The sequence below is a fragment of the Choloepus didactylus genome, chromosome 1, assembly GCF_015220235.1.
Source record: "Choloepus didactylus isolate mChoDid1 chromosome 1, mChoDid1.pri, whole genome shotgun sequence".
In the NCBI taxonomy this organism is placed as follows: domain Eukaryota; kingdom Metazoa; phylum Chordata; class Mammalia; order Pilosa; family Megalonychidae; genus Choloepus; species Choloepus didactylus.
This window is the reverse complement of record NC_051307.1, coordinates 225,800,626-225,823,643: the sequence shown is the minus strand read 5'-3', so window position 1 is coordinate 225,823,643 and position 23,018 is coordinate 225,800,626. Positions and strand designations below refer to the sequence as shown.

At 41.4% G+C, this 23,018-nt stretch overlaps 1 protein-coding gene and 1 long non-coding RNA gene across 2 annotated transcripts in view; one reads left to right on the top strand and one right to left on the bottom strand.

Moving 5' to 3' along the window:
- Positions 1 to 23,018, top strand: part of EIF4E3 (eukaryotic translation initiation factor 4E family member 3) — a 231,168-nt gene that overhangs the window by 114,722 nt on the left and 93,428 nt on the right. Inside the window, exon 7 of the transcript XR_005211160.1 lies at positions 17,071 to 17,214. The gene's annotated coding sequence lies outside the window, so the exon portion shown is untranslated. The remainder of the gene's footprint in view (positions 1 to 17,070; positions 17,215 to 23,018) is intronic.
- Positions 708 to 14,442, bottom strand: LOC119507207. The gene is made up of 4 exons (XR_005211166.1): positions 13,823 to 14,442; positions 7,059 to 7,239; positions 4,591 to 4,684; positions 708 to 4,075 (listed from the first exon to the last, which is right to left on the bottom strand). It is a non-coding gene; the product is annotated as an uncharacterized LOC119507207 (long non-coding RNA).

Sequence of the window (23,018 nt, the reverse complement as noted above, 5' to 3'; positions counted from 1 at the left end):
TGCCTGAACACACCATGAGAGATGTTAATTCAGTTGGTTTGGTGCTGAGCCCCAGGGAATCTATATTTTAAAAAAAGTTTTTTACAGGTAGATGTGATGTCATTGCCTTCTTATCAGGTCACCACTTTTTTCGTTTACCATTGTGGACAATTTTCAGTAACTTTAATAACTTGAAGTCTTAATTTTTTTCATTTTTTTATTGTGAACTTTAACATATACACATAACAGTGATAACTTTCAATGTATGATTTCACAAGTAGTTAGAGAGCAAATCTCAAAAAATGTCACATAACTTCAGCCATTTCCACTATTGCAGAATATAACAAACATCAGAAAGATTTCATCTCTCAACATACAGTTCAACAAGCAGTCATATAGGTAATTTAAAAAAATGTCATGGGTTACAGTTCCACTATTTCAGTTCTTTCCTTATTATGCAATACAAGGTATATATGGAAAGGTGAAGACCTTCAAGGCACAATTCAGTGAGCAGCTATAGAGCAAATCGAGGGATGCTATAGGCTACAGTTCCACCATGTCATTTACCTCCTTCCAGCCATTCCAACACCGCAGCATCCAAATATATATATATATATATATATATATATATATAAAATTATATAAAGTTTCAGTATTCATAGACTTGTTCAATCTTATCTTGTTTGTTGCTCCTCCTTCCTCTCACTTAATCTCTTTCTCCATCTTCACGGATGTCTAGGTAGTGAGCACCCTAACTTGTTCATATTAAAAGGGGGTGTCAATAGTATGTAGAAGGGGGCTGCATCTGATAGTTGATCTTAAAGAGGCTGTTGCCTCTGGGTTTTAAGACTTGTCTAGTATTGTAACACTTCAGTGGATTTAAGTTTCTGAAAGATAAAACTTAGTGAATGCATCTTTTATAGAATCTCAGGTAGGGACCTAGTTGGAGTCTTAATTATGTTTTTGTAATAGAGTTTAAAATAAGCTTTAAGAAAATGCTCACAAAATAATTTCCAGTGAAAACAGTTTCATTCCACACTATATAATTATAATACTGATATTATTGAGTACTTACTATGTTTCAGACACTGTACTATGAACTTTATGTTCCTTATGTCATTTTATCTTTACAACAGGGCACAAAAGCAAACATTATCATTTTCATTTGATGGAGAAGCAGCACAGAGAAGTTAAGTACCTTGCCCAAGGTCCCACAGGTACTAAGTGGTAGAACAGGCCATCCATCCTAGGTTTTTGTCTGTAGTGCACACAAATACACACATGCTAGGGAAAAATCTGGAAGGATATGTGCCCAGATATTTACCTTTATTATTTATAGGTGATGGGATTGTGGGTGTTTGTAATTTATTGTTTATTTAATGTTACTAAGCATTACTTGCTATTTTGCAAATTTTCTGCTGTGAGCATTCATTATTTTAAAAAATGTATTAAAAAATTAGTTTTAATGATGTAGTCCTGTAACTTTTATAAAATGAGTGATTAATTATGTTTGCAACAGTCTAATTCCTATTCATTTGAGCTTGCTTAAGATTGATTGAAAAACAGGAGGAATTATATTTTAACTTTTCATGTTAGATACTAGAATAGAAACATACAGTCCCTTAATATAACGTAGCTATTTGAGAGTGGGATTGTGCACATTTGTAGTTATTTTTCCCATATAAGGTTATTCTGTAAGTAATCATATGGAATTTTTAAATAAACATTTTAGGTGTTATAGATCCAAAAGAATGTTGTTCTTTAAGGTTCCCCTCCCTGGGAAATTATATGCCTGTTTCAGTGATGCTACCTGTGAAACATCATCTTTTGAATTTCACTTTTGATTATTCTTTAGAGCTACTTTATTTTCTGAACCAAATAAAAAAAAATCAAGCTCCCTTATTTCAGAAAACACCAGGAATTATCAGCTTGATTGTCACCCAAGGCTCTGAATTTCTATTTGGTCATTTTAAAATATCAAACAAAGCCGCATGATAAAATTTACCATGAGAGATAATGTTTTAACCAATGTCTTAACTTTCTCATAGAAATTCCAGAAAGGGAAATTGAAATGTGGTTAGATGAATGGAATCATTGTTGGAGTAAATGCAGAGACCCTGAAGGAAATGACTTTGAAGTGTACTGCACTCATTTGGAAGCATAAATTCAAGAGAGAGAGAGAGAGAGAGAGAGAGAGAGAGAGAGAGAGAGAGAGAGAGAGAGAGAGAGAGAGAGAGAGAGAGAGAGAGAGAGAGAGTGTGTGTGTGTGTGTGTGTGTGTGTGTGTTTTCATTTGCATTATTTTATAGTTATGTGTTTCAATTTTAAACGTGATCTTTGCCTAGCTTTATTCTCTATGGTATACGTTTCCAATTTTAAGTAACTTTGAAAGATCTCCTGTGGATCTGCTCATGTAATTAAAAGGTCTTAGTGGTTCTGGGGAGCCTTGAAGTCTAGAAGAATATGTGTAAATACGTATGTTCAGGCAGGAGACCTAAAGGTCAGCAGAATCCCAAGCTTCTCTTTGTCCATCCTTCAGGATTTGCCATTAGATATGACTTGCAGGACTGGGAGCTAGTGGGGTACAGGGGGTTGGAGATCCCCCGGGTGGCTCCCCAAGGTGGCTCCCCGGTAGCTTCTTTTGACTCCCTCCCAGGTCTCCGGTGGCTTCAGTGAGCTTCTGTATGGCCCAGTCATCCACTTGTCACTGGAGTTCCTTCATTTCTATTTGAATCTCTCATTTATGAATTGGGGACCATTACCTTTATTTCATAATGAAGGAAGGAAAGTCTGAAAGAGAACAGGGGATCTTGTTACCTGATCGTCCATTGGTTTGTTCATTCGTGCACTCAAATATTTAAGTTCTCATTATATGTCACTGATGAATTTGTCGTGAGCAAGACGGAAAGATCTTGGGCCTCATGGAGCTTATATTCTAGGGGAGGGAGACAGTCAATAGTGTAAATAAGTGAAAAATCAAATCAGAGTTTTAGATACTAAGTTTGAAGGAGGAGAGAAAAGCTGAGCCTGGAAGAGGTAAAAAAAAAATTTCTCCAAAGACATGATATTTAAGTTGAGACCTGAAAGTTGAAAAATATCTAGGCATGCAAAGAGCTTGAGGAAGAAGAGGGAATAGCAAGGCAAAGGCTTCAATGCCCTTAGCATAGCACAGAAAGCATAAAGTAATTATATTGTAATGCATAAGGTAGGCATAAAATGTATCATAAATAAGGCAATCCTGACACAGGCAAATTTTAGAGAAGAATTTGCAAGGACGCTAGACAGGACGGCATTCTAAGCTATACTTTATTTTATTTCATTATAAACCTGAGAAGCCAATTCTAGCATGTCCACATAAACAAAGAGTTGATCTAATTTTTTAAAAACATATTATTCAGTACTCAGCATGAGATGACACTGTGAGAAAAGGTAGGTTCCTCCTCTTTAACATCCTCCTTGCCCTAGAAAAATCTGGCTTAACTGGATACCAGAGCAGAGCATTTTTGAGAGAGAGTGTGTTTGCTCTGCTTGTATTTCTTTTTCCTAAAAGGAGAGCAGACTATTTATAGGGGAGATAGAAACAAACAAACAACTGGGTAATACACTTTCAAACATTTAAAAGCATATAACCTTCCAGCCAGCACAGAGATCCACAAGGCAAATAGCAGGCTGGATTCTTTGGAGTAGAGAGGTTGCTGCTTCCTTGGGGATGACAATGTAAATTATACAGACCATTATCATCTCTTCTCCAGAATTCTCACTCCTGAATTCTGACCCCAAAATTACACAGTTTTTTCCCCTCGAGCATTAAGATTAATGCTGCTGCAGCACCTGCTGGAACAACCAAAGAAAGTTGGATTGGCTTCTTCTACTTTCTGCTGTTCTGTGTCCTAAGACAAGCAACCAGAAGAGGCCATTTTCTGTTGCCTGAAGGAAAATCTGGTTTTGTTGTGCCAGTTGGAGTTTTGTAGTATGCCAGAATCATAATCTTCATTCTACCATTTCACTCTGGGCCCAGAGCTGTTTTCAATGGAAGGCCACACCTCACTTGCCAGCAAGAGATGTTGATGGTGCTATTTTTTTTCTCCCTCTCTTTCCTAAAAAAAAAAAAAAGTTCACTAATTTGGTTTTTAAATCTTTCTAGGACCCATGTCCTTCCTCTAGTTAAGCTGGGAGTACAAATATATTTTCAGAGTGGCCTGATTTTTCCACTGTTGCTAAAAATTAATCTTCAAACTATTTATAATCAGTTCTTACCCCATTATTGTTCATTTATTTCTCCGTTTTTACCCTTTACATCAAAATCTACAAAAGTTTCACTTGATATTTTCTTGTATTTTAAGTGACAATTCTAACAAAATACATGTTCTTTGCAGACCTGGTCACTTTATATTGGTGGCTACTGCTTCTAGTTTCTTTTAAAAAGCAATGCCCAGTTGAAAAATTACACATACTTCACCAAGAAATTCATTAGAATGTAAGCTCCATGAGAGCAAAGATTTTTATCTCTTTTGTTTACTATTGTTCCCTAATGCCTAGAACAGTCCTTGGTACACAATAGCATGCAATGAATATTTGTTGAATGCATAAATGAATGAAATTGACATCAGACTTGCTTGTGTGAGGGTCCTCAGGCAGCAGCCTACTTCAGCTTCTTGTGGAAGGTTCTTCCAAAGTTGAACTGCATTTTTAGGATCGTGTGAGATCTAAAACCATGAAAATGTCAAGATTAGCATAAGTCATAACAAGCACTTACTTGTGCCCTGATCGATGCACAACACCAATCTAATTCAAACATTTCCATACTTGATAATTAAAACAACAACAAGCTGGGCTACATAAATTGTTCAGGAGCCCCAGAGAGAATTGATGAGTTAGTATAGGCAAGATGGAGTTAGTGAGAGGAACTGAGCCCTGCACCTGATACACTGTCCAGTTGGTTTTGTTGCCTCCTGCACCTGAAATGCAAATACCCGGGGCTATCCAGAAGAAGGAGAATATTAATTAGCACATCCAGAAGGAGTTTCTGAGTAATTTAAATTCGATGCGTCATTATGAGATGCAAGATCCTAAAGTTCTGACTCTATTCGTCGCCACTTCCTTTATTGTGTTTTGTTCTTAGGCTTAGAGCTATGAGGCTGACGAAACATCTGACATTGTTTATGGAGTCCTGAACTCTAATAAAGTCTGCTTAATCATGATGGAACAAGCTTCACTGGCAAGAGCTTGGTCAGAACTCAAAATGGGTTGGTAGCGACTGACCACGTCCTGGGAGCCCACCTGGGGGCCCCGTCCATTACAAACAGCTTCCTCTTAAACCACTCTGTTTTGAAAAGAAATAGTGTGGTTACTCAGTTGCCAAGAGAAATGAGACTGATTTTTGATCTTCTTTGTGGAGGAAGTTGTCAGATAAATACCAGTGGTCCAAAGAGAAGCCTGCCTGTCAGCCCAGGGGGCTTCTGGAGCAGTGGTTCTCTCCCAATTTTGATTTTGTTCCCCCACCCCAGGAGACATTCCGCAATGCCTGGAGACATTTTTGGTTGTCACAACTGAGGTGGGAGTGTACTGGCATCTAGTGGGTAGGAGCCAGGGATGCTGTTAAACACTCTACAATGCACAGGACAGACCCCCACAACAGACTATCCAGCCCCAAATGACAAGTGTCAGGTTGAGAAACACTGGTCTAGAGCAGCTCCACTCAGCTACATGAGGATGCCCTGCCTGGGAAGGTGATTCTTCTGTTGTTGTTTTCCAGTTTTGACTTAATTTTTTTTTTTTTTTTTTTTTTTGCCAATTTATTCCTGCCATAAGAGTGAGTGAAAGAGAGGCAGACTTGATTTCAATGATTGGAAATGCCCTGAGACATTCCCAACTTAAAAACGTTCTTCCGCATCTGAAACCTGGAGAAACCCTTCACTGGGAGTCAGGAGTCCTGGCTTCTGAATCAGGCTCTGCTACTTCTGAATGTGCTGGCATTTGTTGAATATTTGCTGGTGCCAGGCCCTGGGCTAAGCACTAACTGGGCATTCCCTCATTCCATCTTTGCAGCAACCCTGTAAGATGTGTATAATTACTACTGCCATTTTACAGAGGAGCAAACAGAGGCTTGGAAAGTTCAATAATAAGATTACCCTGTCTAGCATCAGGCGTCGCAACTAAACCTTCAGTGATTCTGTTTCCACCAGTGGAAGCTGAGGTTGTTAAACTCCATGACCTCTGGGAGCCTTCTACCAGGCGAAAATGTGCTGATATAGTCCTTTGTTTTACCCTTAAGTTCTCTTTTAAAATTGCGACAGGCCCAGGATAGGTAGCAGGTGGAAGGCCCCATGGAATGACTCCCAAACTCAGTTTATATCACAGCCAGCTGGTGAGCTGCTAAAAATGCTATTTCCAGGGCCCTTCCCCAACACTCTAACTTAGTAAGTCTGCAGTATGTTCCTGGAATCCTCAGGTTAATGACACCTCCAGGTGTTTCTTACATACAGGGTTTAAGACCACACTGAAGAACACACACACACACACACACACACACACACACACACACACACACACACACACACACACACACACACACACACACACACACACACACACACACACACACACACACACACACACACACACACACACACACACACACACACACACACACACAGCGCTAGTTTAGTTGGTTACCTTCCAGGAAAAGATGCTGGTCACTGTAGAAGGACAAAGCATTTAGGGAGAACTGAGGCTCTGGGTCCCTCACTGGCAAGGTAGAATGGGCACTCCTCCTTTTGATCCCACCCTAGCTTAGTGGTACCCAAACTGCTGCACATTAGAATCACCTGGTAGGCTTAAAAAAAATCCCAATGCCCAGGTCTCACAGCAGAGCAATTAAATCACAATGTCTGGGATTGGGAAGAGGCATCAGTATTTGTACGGCACTCTAGATGATTCTGATGTGCAGGCGAGTTGGGAGCCACTGTGGGGTAAGTGTTGCAGATTCCATAGCTTTGCTGGTGCGAAATGTTCACTTATAATGCTTTTCTGATATCTCTACCCCATGTGCGGAAATTGAACTTATCCATTCAGCCTTACCTGCATTCCACTCCTCTCTGAAGTCTTTCCAGATGCCTCTTTCCAAGGTGTTACTGACTTTTCTGCTCCTCATGCTCCTTTTAAGGCACTTATCTTGGTTCACCTTTTATGCACTTATATCTTTCACCAGCTAGACTGCAAGTTCCTTGAGGGTAAGGACTTGGAAATCTGTAGCTCTGGACTGATTTGAGCAGAAGAGTAGGTGAGGGTAGAGGCAGACAAATCAAACTCTACTTGCTTTTATGTTTTCTTCAGAACAGACTGGATGGATAGTACTAATAATGGTTATAGGAAGTCGCCCTGGTGCTGTACTCCTTGAATAAAATATCCCACTAAAACTTTTCAACTCCCTCTCCCAGGGAGGAGCAAAGAATCTTTCCAAATAATAGCACCTTGAAAAGAATGATGTTCTCACTGCCTGATATTTTGAAAATGTGGGTCTTTGCTGACAAATGATTCTGAATGGAGGAATGTAGGGACAATATGCATAGCAAATGCATAGCAGCCTTCTTCACCAGGATGTGTGGGGTGACTTAACAATGCTTGTGAGGGAGTTTAAAAGTAAGTAAGAGTACTCTCCAAATTTATCCTCTTCTCTTTTGGTTGTTTTCACCCTCCTCACTTAAGAAACTAAACCTGTCATCCCTAACTGTCATGGTCTGTGTTTCCCTAATAGCAGGTGTCGCAAATGAGCAGTCTGCAGCCTTGGTTTACCCTGCAGCTGTGTTTTGATTGGCCTACCCAGAATTTGAAGACTGAGAAATATTTGAATAAAAATCTGGATTTCTTGCCTTTCTTGAAAATTCAAAAGCTCTTCTTGCCCTGGACTTTTTCTTGATGACAACCATTGGCAATCTGGCCTTAAAAACAGGTTGAGGTTTGTGTACTTGAACTTGCCATAGCCTCCATCCCTCCCTACTGTATTGATACACGGCCCACTCCAGTAATTTAAGTTACCTGAGTTAAGACAGTGGAATCAGGATCACCTGGAGGGTTTGTTAGACCATAGATTGCTGCTCCACCACCAGCCACTCTCTGTAGCAGTTACTTTTCCATATATATGTGTGTGTGTGTGTGTGTATATATATATATAGATGAGTATGTGTGTGTGTGTATATATATATAGATATCAGTATGAACTCATATTTATTTCAGTCTTTGGTTTATAATCCAATACTATTGTTATTTATTTTCTTTCTCAAGATGTTTCAACTTTAGGCATTGGGAGATCTCTCAGGTTGGCTCTTGCATCCTTTTGATAAGTCTCCATTTTTCTTCTCTTTCCTTTCCCTTTCCTTTCCCTTTTCCTTCCTTCCTTCTCTCCTTCCCTCCTTCGTTCCTTGCTGGCACTACAAGAAGTCCAGCTTTACCTTGTGTTTTTCTTATCCCACCTCTGAAATCAATGACTTCTCCCAGGAGCTCTGATTGTTTTTATTGGAGAATGATATTTAGAGGGCAAGTTCTGAGCATGAGGTGTCCTCATTGCTATTGGGGTGTCACTGCTTCTAGCCCTTCAGTGGACATAGCAAGGAAAATATATGTATACTAACTTATTAACACACACCCATATTTTTATTTCTGTGTCTATGTATCTGTGAATATGTATATGTTTTTTAAAGTCCATATGGATAACTTCAACTCACATCCTGTACCACAGTGTTGATAATAGCTTTGGGGGAATCAGATCTTCAGTCTTTGTATGGCATTTTGATTTTAACAAGAGCTCAAGGGCATCCTTGGTGAAAAAAAGAGACTGCTTCTCTGGATAGCTATTTTACAAATATTACTTGAAAAATCTCAAGTTTATGCTAAGATGTTCTCATTGACAAAAATATCAGCATACCACCATGCTTAGTGTGCCCAGTCCCTTCTAAATAATCTACAATTTGGAACACACAGCCTCACTGTTCCTGAGGGCGGGCAGCTTTGCCTCATTTCCCTTCTCTTACAATCACAGTTTCTCTCCAGCCCTACTGAACAATGCCTATTGTAACACTGAGCTGGCACTTGTGGATTTTCAATATAAGCCAAGACACTTCCCAGAGATTACAATCAGAACTTTGCTTTACATCTGAAATCTTATTTTGAATTCAGGTACACAATTACTCACTCAGAGACTTAATTACACTGCCTTAGGATAGTATTAAAACAATAGTTTTAATTATTTTTTGGGGGGTTATAAAAGTAGCCTGTTGTCTTGTTAGGGAGGTGAAGTAACCACAGTCCTTTTGAAACCTCACAGCTATAAATTAACCATTATCTGTGAGGTTTACCTGTGGTTCCTTCATATTTATTCAGGAAGCAACCCCACTTGGATGGGGTCTCCTTTCTTCCCAATGCACTTAATGTAAATCTAATGGTGCTTGGATGTGTGTTTATAAACTGTTCAGAGAACTGGGAAGAGAACCCAACCAGGATAGCTCAAGGACTGCTGGAGGTGTGGTCTTCGGAGTTTTGGAAAACATTCTGGGTTTTAAACAGTAACACCTATAATTATGGAGGCGTCATCCCCTCCATAAAAAAGAAAACAAAACAAAGAAAGCAAAGCCCTTCTACTAACAAGGTGTAGTCATAGCATGTGTTCAGCCTTCCCAAAACCTGTCTGGCATTTGTTTCTGGCCTGGTGGGGGGAATATCTTCCATCTTTCTCTGAGCACTCATAAAACAATACAAAGGTAAACAATTGGAGGGCAATTAGCAGTCTCTGGGGTAACAGGAGAGAGAAGTCACCCTACTATTAATGTCAGTGGAATTAATCATGGTTTACATAGGTAATTTAGTGGCTTAACTTTGCAAGTGGTTGAAAAACAAGGAACCAACACAGTTTGCAAAAGATGCCAGTTTGGGGAATCAGGAATGGCAGACAGTTTAAAGGACTATCCGTCAAGTAGTTTAAAGTTGTAAAGATTATTTTGGGATGTGGCCCTTGCTACGTGCACTGCAGAATGTGTACAATGTGCCTGAGACACAGCTGAACAGTTTCGTTAAACTACAGATTCTGATTCAGTAAGTCTGGGGTAGGTCTGAGATCCAGCATTTTTCACAAGCTCTCAGGTGGTGTAGCCCATGCTGCAGGTCAGCACCTCTCATTTTAAGAAGCTGTAGATTGTTCTAGTACCTCTGGCAGGTAGTGTTGAGACATCCACACTCCCTTTGTGTCTCTAAATTACCAACATGTTGCACTAGGAATGCTCAAGGGTTGGGGACAAAAACATTTTTTCTTTTTTTTGGAGTGAAACTACTAAATACTTATTAGGCATTGTAGTTTATAGGGACTGCCATCTATTAGGACCCATAGGGCAAAATACTATAATACAGTTATCGGCAACCTTTTTTTGCAAAAAAAAGATAGGAAAAGATATTTGCAGGCCATGTTTATTTTATATTTATAGAACTGTGTCCTTAAAAGAAAAAAAAAAAAAAAAAAAACAGGGAATACAGTCTCTGTAACCAAGGCCCCTCTCTCTGGTTAAAACATCAGAAAATACAGCAGTCTCGAGATTAATGCTGAGCATCTTAACAGATTATGTTGTTGAGGGAAACACTTTTTTAAAGTTGGTGTCTTTCTTCAATCCCTGAGTAGCTTTTCAACTCTACTAAATTATCAAATGTGGTTTGTCTCACTGTCAATTCATAACTGTATTCTTTAAAAATGAGAGATCCCTGCAGATTCCCTGTATGGACCTACAGTGACATCAGAACACAGGGGATGGGTTCCTCTTGCCACTAACCATGGAACACATGGTTTTCATCAGCCATTTTTTATCTCTTGGAAGGAAACTTAGGACTTTATGCTTTCATTTAGGAATAGTCAGCTCCCTCTCACTACTCCCTCACTCTCCCCTTTTGCCCCCAGTCTCCTCTCTGACTCCCCATCGCTCTCCTCACCACTCCCCTCCTCTCTTTTCTGTGTTTACAGGGACTTGGATGCCTGCCACATCTGGGGGAGAGGAGATGGTGTCAGTGCGTTGAATTTGATCTGGTTGCTCAGCGGCCTCAGTTTCTCCCCCGTCTATAAGGGGACATGTAGGCTGGCTGTTTCTGAGAAGCCAGGCAGGCTGCAGAGTGTCTGAGGACTGGTCATTGTCACTGTTGATGAAGTGGGAAAAGTGAGGTGGAAATGAATGGAGGTCCCAAGTTAGGACGCCTCAATTCTAATCCTTGTCCAGCCATTAATGGGCTCTTTTGGCCTTGGGGGGCAACTTTACCTCCCTGGGCCTCTTTCCTTATCTGTAAATTGATATACTTGAATATGCCCAGGCCGCTCAAAGTGTAAGAGTCTGGCCACTGGGAGGATGCCATTAGATAAGGTGGAATCACATATTGAGAAATATATTCCCTTTTCAATAACTTTCAATCCTTTCGATTGTTCAAAAAAAAAAAAAGTCTACATTGATGCTTGCTTTGTTAATGCCTCTCAACACTTGCCATTCTCCCTTTTTAAGAAAGAAACCAAGGATTCTGTTTTCACTGGGCTTGTTTTTAACTTATGGAGGGTGACACTGATTTCCCATTGATGATAGTAATAAAAAATAAGTAAAAAGTAGGATGATTTAAAGGAATATATTAAGTAGTTCAATTACCATAACTGTACTCTAATGAGCAAAGTAAATTCATTGTTCCTGAACTATTATATGTGTAAGTTAAAAATTAAGAAGTTGGTGGTAGTTTAAGAAACTCTGCTTTACGTGACTTTAAATTTTCTGTTTAACTCTAAATTTACAAGACAATTCTGGTATCTCATTAAATGGCAAATGTTCACTCCAGTTTCTGTTCTCCCAAATGTGTATATATCCACTGCCACAGTGTTTGGAGAATGAAGTTCATATTTGATGTATGGTTAATATGTGAGAAGGCACTAATGTGTTCTGATATCTTTGGGGAAATTTTAGCTGCAGTTAATAATAATTTGTTAATTGTGCATTTACAATTTTTTTCCCATTACTTAAAATAGTACGAAATGGGGACAAGCACCTCTGCCTTGATGTAATTAAAAATGAAATTATGTCCAGAACATCTGTTTAAAAAGGGATTTCTATTTGTTTTATCACCAAAAGGTGGCGTCCTACCCCCATGTCCTTAAAAAAAAAAAAAAAAAAAAAACCTTAATTTAACAAAAAGGAACTTCCAGTTGATTACTTATAAAGAAATTAAAATGTGCTCCCTATGAACGTAAAGTGACAGTGTTGAAAATGAACAATATGTTAAGCTGCAGCTAAGTTTCCCTCTAATGTAAACCAAAAGGACATGGGGTTCTTTAATAAGGCAGCACATTAGACAGTATCATATACAAAGTTGAGTACAGTGTATCATGGGATTTACAACCAGGATTTCCTTTTGTCTGCAAAACTTGTTGCCAACCTCACTTTGGCCCCCATTTTCAAGTGAATGTGGAATTTAAACACAGTTAAAATGGAGAATAAAATCAATGGCAATCTCAAGCGCTCTTTAGTTTGGCAATAATCATTTTTTAAAAACACACTGCTCTATCTGAAAAATAAGATCAGAATATGAATTGCTCTTTACAGACTATGAATAGATTTGTCACATTTAAATAAATTGCTATTCCCGAGTTGTAATTCTACCACCCGGCATATACCATAAACATGTTATATCTGGCATAAACATTTTAGAAATTAAGGATGATTTCCAATAAATTACAAGTGAATTCAGCATATGGAATTTCCAGTGATGTCAGAAAGTTGTTGGGAATATTAACTGAGTTGACATAAAGCTCTAGATCACTGCCTAGGTCATAGTAAGTGCTCAGTTTAGTAACTACTCAATATATATATATATATTAAATATATTGAGTTTTTACTGACAGCTGCAGACTGTGAGCCCCTTAAGGGTAGGAACTGCATTTATTTTTGCATTCACAGTGCCTACTTTATTGTTTAGAACATAGCAGACATCATTAATGTCTTGAATCAAGGATGACATGAACCCTGGCCTCTAAAAGGCTAGGAAGTTCTACACTAGCTTCTAAATTGCATCTTGTTTATCTAGATTCTTGTCTAAAAGACCTGAGGATGGCCTTGTCTGGGTAGCATGAAACCAGCATGCATTAAACATGAAATCTACTTTGCTGGAGTTACCTTAGCAATGTGTTTTTCTCCGGCTTTACTCTGTAACATCAGTGAATGGCTTTATTTTTTCACTTGCAAACTAGATACATTTTTAAGGGAGTAGTCCTATGCTATCATTGAAACTGAGATTAAGAAATTCTTCTGTAAATGAATGTTTAATAACCTTTGCAGGATTTTTATTACCTACAATTGTACTGAAATCTCAAGACCAAAGGGACAGTAAAACAACCGCCCTCCTCCCTGCCCCCAGCAGGCAGAGGGAGAAGTACTTTGTAGGAATCCACAGGGGTAGCTTTCAATATATGAACTTGATAAAGAATTGGCCTAGTACATGGTACAGCCAGTAGCTGGGAATGCTGGCTTAGTGTAGCAGCATTTGGGGTGATGGGTCTGAAGAAAATCATTTCTGTTAACAACAATAAGAAAAAGCCATAGAGGTCCTATATCTTCTTCATTCACATTTTGGAAACACAAAGTCTGTTTCCTTCTCTATTTGTGTTTATGAAAGTGGAAAAAAAAACTAGTGTCTTTTTATATATACATGTATCTGTATTACAAATCATATTTTATTCAGGCTCCTAATTTACTTCTTCAAATTTCTAAATCCAACCTAACATCAAAACAGGAGAGAGAGGGAGAAAAAAAAAACAACAAGCAACCAAACAAAAAACTCACCTTTTCAAAGAATTGGACAAAGCCTTTTGCGCGTGACTGATCTCTGGGAGTGCAGGTAATTTGTGTTAAACAACTGATTGACACGCTAGTCCCCGGGCGTTTTCCTAAGAAGACCGGGACGAGAACACAGCGCCTAATGCAGCCTCTTTCCCTCAAACTAGACCCAACTACACATTCCTGCAATAACTCTGACAAGGAAGGGGGAATATAGCTCGTCCTACATTACTCTCCCAGATCAGGAGAAAATACCCCTCGCCGACGGGTTTGTGTTTCCTTGCAAACAGGGTTTTGTCCTTCTGTTGAACTTTCACCTCCCGAACTCGCCTCCTTTCATTGGACAAAGTGCTGAAAGAAAGAGAACAGATCGAGGAAGGAGAGAGAGAAGGAAAAAGGGGGATGAAAACAGCCTCCCCCACTCCCCCTCCTTCAACTGTCACTGATGGCAAAACACTTTCACTTTTAACTGGAAGAAACTAACATCCTTGCCTATCCGCTCCTCTTCCTTCTACGTTTTTAGCTCAGAAAACAAGCAAATAGCCCTCGCATTCCCACCTTCTCACTAGTTAACACTCTCCCTCTCGTTTTTTTCCGGTGTCTGACTGAGCCTCCCCTTTTCCCATCTTCTGAGGATTCCGCCCCCCCCATGCCCCTTATTTTCCAGGTCTTTACTGCCAGATCACTCTTTTGCCAGGGACGGCTCTGTCGTTCCCTTCCTCTCTATAGCCTGCGGGGCTCAGCCTCCCTCTCCTCTTCTCCTACCAGCCTGGACGCCCCCTCAACCTCCTTGTCCTCCCTCCCCCTATCCTGCGCCACCCCGCCCCCACGCTTTGGCAATTGCGATTTTTTTTTTTTTTTTTTTTTTTTTGCTGCGAGCCTTGTTGTTTACCCAGCAGGTGGATGTGACGTCAGGGACGCACAACAGCAAAAAATAACAACATCTCCCTCCGCGACGTGTTGGCCTCTCTCGCGCGCCTTATTTATTTATTTGTTCCGGGAGGCCGGGGTGGGGGACGGGTTGGTGGATGCAAACGGCCCGAGTGGCCCGAGGCGGTGGGGAGCGGCTCGCGCTCTGAGGGTGCTGGGGGCCTTGGGGGGGTGCTCGCGATAGAGAGGAGGCCCTCGCCGGAGGCTTGGGGGGCAGCCGGACGGCGCCCCGACCCGGCGCTGCCTGCGTCTTTGCTGCCGCCACTGGCGCTGGCTGGGCTCCGGGAAGCTAGTCCGGAGCGGAGGAATCTATTGTTATTTATTGTGTGGCGGCTGCACGCTGTACTTGCGGCGGCCCGGCCCTCGCCTGGGAGTGCTTGTGTGCGCGCGTGTGTGTGCGAGTGTGTGTGCGCGGGGGTGCGCGCGCGGGCGGGAGTGGGCGCGCGCGGGGAAAGGCCCGAAAACACCTTAGTTTGCACCGAGAGACCATTTGCAGCGGGTGAGTTTGTATTTTTCCATTTCTGCTCCACTTTTTCCCAAGCCGCCTCCTGCCTTGTTTCCGCCACTTTAAACAACAACAACAATCAGCACAAAAAAAAAAAAAAAAGGAAAAGAAAAGAAAAGAAAAAAGGAAAAAAAAAAAACAAACTACTTTCCACTTCCAGGCTCCACGTGCATCCTCCCCCATCCCTCCGCTCTCTACCTCTCTTCCCCAGGTCCGGGTCCGGGCCCGGGCTCTAGGGTGGGTGGGGGCTGCGGGCTGGCGCGGAGGTAGAGGGGGCTCCGCCAGTGCCCGCACCCTTGGGTCTATTTGCATAAGTCAAATGTGGGAGGTGGGGGGAGCGGCGAGGAGGCGCGATCGCTTCCCCCTGGGCCCCTTCACGCCTCCCCTTGCGCTTTCCGCGATCGCCGCGGGGAGAGAAATAAATAAGCCCAGGCCGCCTGTCGGAACTTTCAGAGCCCGGTGTCTGCGTCGCGATGCCCGCCGATGCGCGGAGCTGCCTCTGGGGCCCTGGGCCTGATCCGCGACAGGAGGGGGGCGCGCGCCGGGCGCCTCCTGAACCCAAAGTTTGGACTTGGCGCAAACTTTTTCCTCTTCGCTCTCCGCGGGTGTGTGCCTCCTTGTGCTCCTGGGCTGCCCGGCGGGCCGCGGCTGCGTGACTGGGGGCGCCCGCGCCTGGGGGCATTCCCTATGCCATGCGCGTCGTGCCCCGAACCCGGCGGCGGGTATGTTTCCCCGCCGCCCCCCAGAGCCTGTAGAACTCAGACACATACCGTGCACCCCCAGCCAGACACACACCCCCCCTCCCGCGTGTGCAGGGCCCGGGTAGTTTCAGCCTTTCCTCTACGCGCCGGTGGGAGTGGGAGCCGGGTGCGTTGCGGCTAGTCGCTGCGCCCGAATTCCGCTCTCCACCCCACACACTTTCAGTTTTTACTCCCTTCTTAAGCTTGGGAAACAAGGGGATTTCCCAAGCCCCAGTCCGTTCTGCGGAGCGTGCGAGTCTCAGCGTCCCTTCGGCCCTGTCCCAGCTGTCGATGGCTCCCTATCCCTTGCCCGCGCTCCAGCTTTTCCCGGGCTTCCCGCTCTGCATTTCTATCTCGTGTAGACAACTCAGCGGAGCCCGAGAACCCCGGCGGCGTGCGCTTCTGGTGAGGACCTCGGCGTCGGCGCCTGCGGGAGCCGAGGAGTTGCCAGTTGCCGCGGGGTCGCGGTCATTAGCTGCCTCCGCCTCCCCTCTCCCCCGCCTCCCTAGACACTGCCGAGCTCGGAAACTTTTTGGCCCTGGGCGAGCCCCCTCCCCACCTGTTGTGAGCTTCGCTAGGTCCCCGGAGACTTGCGGTGACACACGCGGGCGCCGGGGAGATCTGCGCCGAAACAAAGTCGCATGCCCCCTCACAAGTGTTTGCTTCGAAATCTCTGCCTTTAGCACCCCCCCTCCCAATTCCCGCGCAGCTCCCGCCCCCTGTGAGAATAAGGTCTAAATAAACAGTTGTAACTCCAGACCCTGCGCTGTGATCGAATCTCTAACCCACCCCCTTTCCCCCTCCCCCCCCCCTTTATTTTGTTGTTGCAACTTTGTAAGACAGATCCCAGCAAGGTGCTGAGACTTTGGCTCGGGCCGATTTTCCTGTCTCGGAATCATTGCAGGGAATCCCTGAGCTGTATCCTCGCCTTTCTCCACGCACAATCGCGGGTCCTCCGAGCCCGCTGCCCTCTCTGTCTTTGCCCCCCAGCCTACACACCCATTCTGACACCCCAAATTCTTCCCAACCTGCCCGGGAAAAATTTGCTGAGGGTCGCCCCGGTTTCTTGTCCACCGCAGAACCCGAAAGTTTGCAAGAGGAAGAGCGCGCGCGGCGAGCGAGCGGGCGAGGGGCAGCGGCAACGGCGCGGGGGACATGGTGCTGTGGACGCCTCCTCCGCGGGCGTGAAGGCGGCGCTCCCACTCCCTCCCCAGACTCCGCGGGTAAGTCGAGGCGGCTGGCTGGTGCAGGCACCGGGAGCAGGACGCGGGCGGGGGCGCGGGGGTTAGCGGGGCTGCATCGCGAGGCTCTCTGTGCCCAAAGCGCCAGCCTGGGCGGTGCGAGCGCAGCGATAAGGCGACCGAAGCTTGAGATGTGTCCATCCTCGAGCCGGTAGGTGCTTCGAAATACTAGTCTCTATCCTTTTCTCCCCTTCTTTCCTAAATCCGAAAATCTGGAGATCAAAGTTTAGCTTGGAGTGTAAAGTGCTCTGATAAAATATGGTGACATCCCTCGCCCCCCTTCTCACCCCACTCCCCTCCTTATAACTATTAATTATTTCCAAGTCATTGTGCTCAAATATCCTTGCTGGGCTGATTACAAAGTGTATTCATTCAGTCTGGGCTCATCCTACGCGTTCGTCTTAATTCATTTTGCTTTTACTCGACCAGAAAACCCGAAATGAAACTTCTTTCTCTTCCTTCCGCCCCCCACCCAAAGCCCTCATCTGTGAGGCTTGGACAGAGTAGTGAAATTAATATAAACATTTCATTTGGTTGTTTTTGAGTTTCCTCAGTCCACTTCTGAGGTGTTGAGGTGGTTCTCATATAGAGTCGTGGTTTTCATGTAGAGTGACAGGTATTTTCCAGGTTAGGATTCTCTTGTTTTGTTACTCCTCTGGAAACAAGAATGTTGGAGGGACATTCTGGATTCCCTTTGAAAGGAGTCAGTACCTTCAAGCCTTCTACACTTTACCTTTGGTTGTCGGTGTCCTTGAGGATTTAGGGCTAACACAATAGTTGAGTTGAGAAAACCTCAAGGATATTTAAAGATTTTTTTTCTGCTGCTGAAAATATATTGAAGAATTCCTGCATATTTTTTTCACCTTCCATCCCCCCTCCCCCGTTTTTCCACAGCAAGAATCAATTTTGATGAGAAATGGTAAGACTTCAGGTGTTTTCTACACAGAGGTAGTCTGCATAATTGAGACAGAAGAGTTCTTGTTATTTTTGGTTCCAGAGAGAAATGTATCAAATCTTTTTTTAGAATTCCACTGGACTTTTGATTCTCAAAGTGGAAATACCCATATCTTTAAGTGGAAGAAAAGAAAATTGAGCTCACCGGTTCAGAAATGTGGAATGGATTTTTTTCCTCTCTTTCTGCTAGAAATATCTCATAATTAAACAGCATTACAAATATAAAAAGGAACTCAACTAGTTACCATTGAAAAGATGTCAGCTAAAATCTCATTGCAAAGGGGAAAAAGAAGATTTAACATCTTTCACTGGCTGCTTTTTTTTTTTTTTTTTGGATTAGTCATTGTATGAGAGAGAAAAAAAAAAATCAGGTTTTTTTTTTTTTTTTTTTTTTTTGAAAAGTAAAGTAAACAGCCTCCAACTGCTGAACCTTGACAACCCAAATTAAGGAAGCAGGAGAGATCAAACAGAACTGCTGCTGTGTTGTCGTCAGGAGCTGCTACACGGAGAGCCCTGGACTATTCGATCAAGCAGCAAGGCTATATGTTCACTTATGCAGAAATGGACCATTGCAAATGCTGATCTTTGCTGTACAAGTGAAGGCTCACTTGGAAAGGAATAACCAGCCCCTCTCTAGGCAACATTTGAGTTCCTTGTGGATGCTGAGTTGTTAAACAAGTTAATTTTGTTAATGCATCCTTCTTTATGAAGAATGTACCTAAAAAGGTATTAAAAGAATATTTAAATAGTCCGGAGGCTGTCTTGCTCCCCAGAAATGTGCAGTGGAATCTTTTACCAACATTAGACTCCTACACTAGAGTTAGATAACAGTTTCTCACATCAAGTTTAGAAGATCTGCCTTGTCAGGGAAGCCAAGGTTTTTATGTGAGGGTTTAAATCTGATGTGAACCTCAAAAAAAAAAAAAAAAAAAAAAAAAAAAAAAATCCCTGGTGATGAAGTTTTGTGTCAGCCCACTCTTGGAATTTAAAAAGGCTAGAGGAAGCATTCTCCAGAATAGGCATAACCCCTTTTTTTAGACTGACATTCAACATGACCACTTTGCTACTTTTATTCAAGTTCTCTGTAACTTGTCCTTGCTTGTTGTCTAGGAAAATTGAACTGCTTTACATTTTTAAAGGGAGTAGTAACAGTAATTACTGTAGCATTTTGTTTTCACAGGTTTATCAATGTATAAGAAAAGAAATATCAACTATTCAAATTAACAATTTCAGATTAAGGGGTTTATATTGCTGGAGATGTCTGTAAGATTTTGTGTTTATTTTTAAATCTTAGGCTATAAACTGTGTAACACTTTTTATTTATTTTTTGGCTATAAACCATCCCCAAATTAAATGTCAGTTTCGATTAAGTAGAACAAAGTAGGAAATAGTACAAGTAGACACATACAGAAGAATAAAAATAATTGTCATTTAAGGATTGTATTTTTAATTAACAAGTGTTGATCACATAGTAAGCACTTTTTTTTTATAAGCCAGAGTTTCATAACCATAATGCACATGTTTCAAAGTCTCTAGCTTTATTGCATATACCTTTCATTGTAAAATTAAACATGTGAGTTAAACATACACATGGATGCCATTAGGCGATTTTCTGCAATATGTAATGTGTTTAGAAAGCAATAAATATTTTCTGGTTAAATCATTTGTATCAACAATAGCAAAATTTAATTGAGTTAATATTGAGCCCTAGGCATGGTTTTCTGTTAGTTTTACCTTGCTTTTCTTAAGACTATGCCCCAGCCTTATGAATTTGCATTCTTAGACTCTGTTGAAGGATATGCATGTTTTCAGCTGTTGTTTAAATTAACATAAGAATTGTGCTGTTTTCTAAACAAATACACTGCAGCATATCCAATGCCAAAATTAAGAAAGAGAAGAGAGAGCAGATATGACAAGCTCTTTAAACCCAGCTTCCTCTTTGCAGCCAGTCTTATTTTCCATATTTATTTGGTTTTTATGTTTTACTTAAGATTCAAAACTCAGTTTTGAAATGTTATCTTGTAAGATTCCTCATGTTAAACCAGTATGTGCATCCAGGCAATGTTAGGTGTTAGAGTACTGATTGCATACCAGTGGGTATGCCAAGACTATTTACAGGGCATAGCAAGAGTTCTGTCTTTTAAAAATAATTTTAGGCACATGTTAATAAAATTTAAATAGATTGCATGCTGTCAGAAAATAGTATAAATTTTGTTTATGACTCAGTTACTTTAAGGTACTTACATTAAAGAAACTCATTTAACCCCTGACTGAAGAGCATTAAGTGGGGAGGGAAGCCCTCCAAAGAGCTTGGACTGCCCTTTGCTCTCCCGATAATCTTAAATTACTACAATTTAATTGCGACTTCAAGGCTTTGAGCATGAGCTGCTTCCCTATGGCTGAGAAAGGGTTTCCAGAGCATATCTAGATTTACACAGGTGGTATTTTTGTTTTTCAAAAAAATTAATTATTGCTAAGGGCTTTTTCCTTTTTCCATTCTCATCCTGTGAGTTGTCATATTTCATTTATAGAATTTAGTCATAGTAAATACCATTTCTGCTAAGCCAGCAGTATTGGCCTTTTTTCTTTTTTTCTTTTTCTTTTGGTGTGTGTTTTTAAACTTAGAGTATAGAAAGGTTTCAAGCAAGTAGGGGTTTGTTTTCTAAAGAAAATAACCTCAAGGGAGGCATCTGCTGAATAGACAGGTGAACTTTATACATGAGCCAACATATACTTTTACTATTTGCAGGGGCCTTTTTTTTTTTTTTTTGAAGTTGATGGTAGCAAGTTCCACCAGGTGATTTGAGGCTGAGTTTTTGAATCAAGACAGCAAGCACAAGTAAGTTTGCAGATGGTCTTGTGTATTTTCTAAATGGACTTTGCTCTGATTTGTTTTACTGGTCTGCAGGCCACTTTGCTATACTAGTGTGCTAAGGAGCTATCTTAAACTGATTTTTAAAACTAGTCCTCTTACACAGTACTTTGATGAATTAATGATAGAGGTGTCCAAGGCTCGAACATCAGCAGGCCCTGAGAAGAAGGGAAATGAAATGGGCAAACCTGGCCAAATTGGGGATATCTGATGCATGACAGCCGCTTTTTTTTTTTTTCCTGGGCTGTATGTAGTTTATTTCATTGTATATGTGACATTGCGGTTAGTGGAAATTAAGCAGATTCGGCTTGTATAGCCAACCTAAAAATAAATGTTGAAAGGAATGTTTGATTGCAAGAAGTGCTTTGGTTTTGCCTCCCCTGGATGCAATTATGGCTACAAGGCTGATAATTCTGTAAAGAGGAAGTACAGTGGGGTAAAGTGCATGGCAGTCAGGGAAGACAATTAGACAGTGTTCTTTGTTTCTTTAATAAATTATTCTTATTAATTACAGCCAGTTTGGGCTAAGGCATTTTTCAAACCTTATTTAGAAGTCAGCCCTCATTCATGAGAAGGTTGTGCCAGAAGCTCTGTCCTTTTCCTTGCACTGTGTTTTTACCCAGTCATAAAATCTATTGGTCAGATTAGCTTGTGGATGTCTCTGCAAGGCTTGTTTTTCTTTGTGCAATCCCGACAGTAGTTTTTAATATATTCCCTGCCTTGTACACAACAGGTGTTTGGTAGTTATTTTATGGGACTTAAAACAAGAAAAACATTTCCTACCTAGCCAGCTACAGGGTGAACGAGCTGCCTACAAGAAGGAAACTAGTACCTGAACAGGTGTAAATGTTTTTTTCCTAATTATCCTCAAGTTTTTTTTTTTTTTTTTTTTTTTTTTAAGCTCAATTTAGTGCCTTGAAATTGCAATTAACTTGTAGTAATTTAAGATTATTGGGCAAGAGCAAAGGGCAGTGGAAGCTTTTTAGTGGTCTCCATCCTTAAAGCTGCTCAGTCATGGGGTTAAATTAGTTTCTTCAATCCAAGTATTTAAAATAACTAAATCATAAACAAAATTTATATTAGATTCTGACAACTAATAATCTATTTAAATTACATTAAAATATCTGGGCAAAAATTTAATTAAAGACAGAAATACTGTCAGGCCCTGTAAATATCTTGACAGGTCTACTCAAATGGAACTGATATCACGAAATATTTACATATGTCTGGTGTGTTCAGGAACATCTCGGCAGTGCCTGTGCAAAGCTAATTGCACTTTCTTTCCAAATCACACTTTTAATACAAATGGTTTTTTTTTAAAGAAAATCTGAATACATAAAAACATTGTATTGAAGTGTTCTGTTTACTATCTGGTTCTTTATACTCAGCATCACTCTGTGATGGGTTTATTTCCTCAAACTGCTGCTAATTTAGACAAACAGCTGAAATGGAGTGAATAGAAAACTCACGTCATTTTGTTTGATTTCAACAGTTCGAAGATAGCAGAAGCTAATGTGTTATAGGACCATTTACTGAAAGAGAAAAGAAAGGATCTGTACCTGGCATTATTGGGTCCCTGTCTGTATTAAACAGAATAGATTCACTTAGGATGTGACAAAGATTTTCTCCTGAATTTTGTATTTGGATGCATATTTATTTATTACTGTTAAGTCACGCGGACATCTATGGTTTGCCCCATTCTCTGATTTTAGCTAATTTGGGGCTCGGCTCTATTTACCAGGACACTGAAAAATATTTCTAGCATCAGACTGAAACACTGAATTCCTGAGGTGTCTTTTTCTCCCTCCCAGCCCTGCGGTTGCGTCAGAATGTGACATTTGGCAAAGCAGTAACTCTCTGCTCCAGGTTCCCTGTCTGTGAATTAAGGGTAGTATTTTCTGGCACTGTGTTATTGCTCATGTTTTTTAAGGTGCTCATGGCATCCTCTGAAAGGGAGACC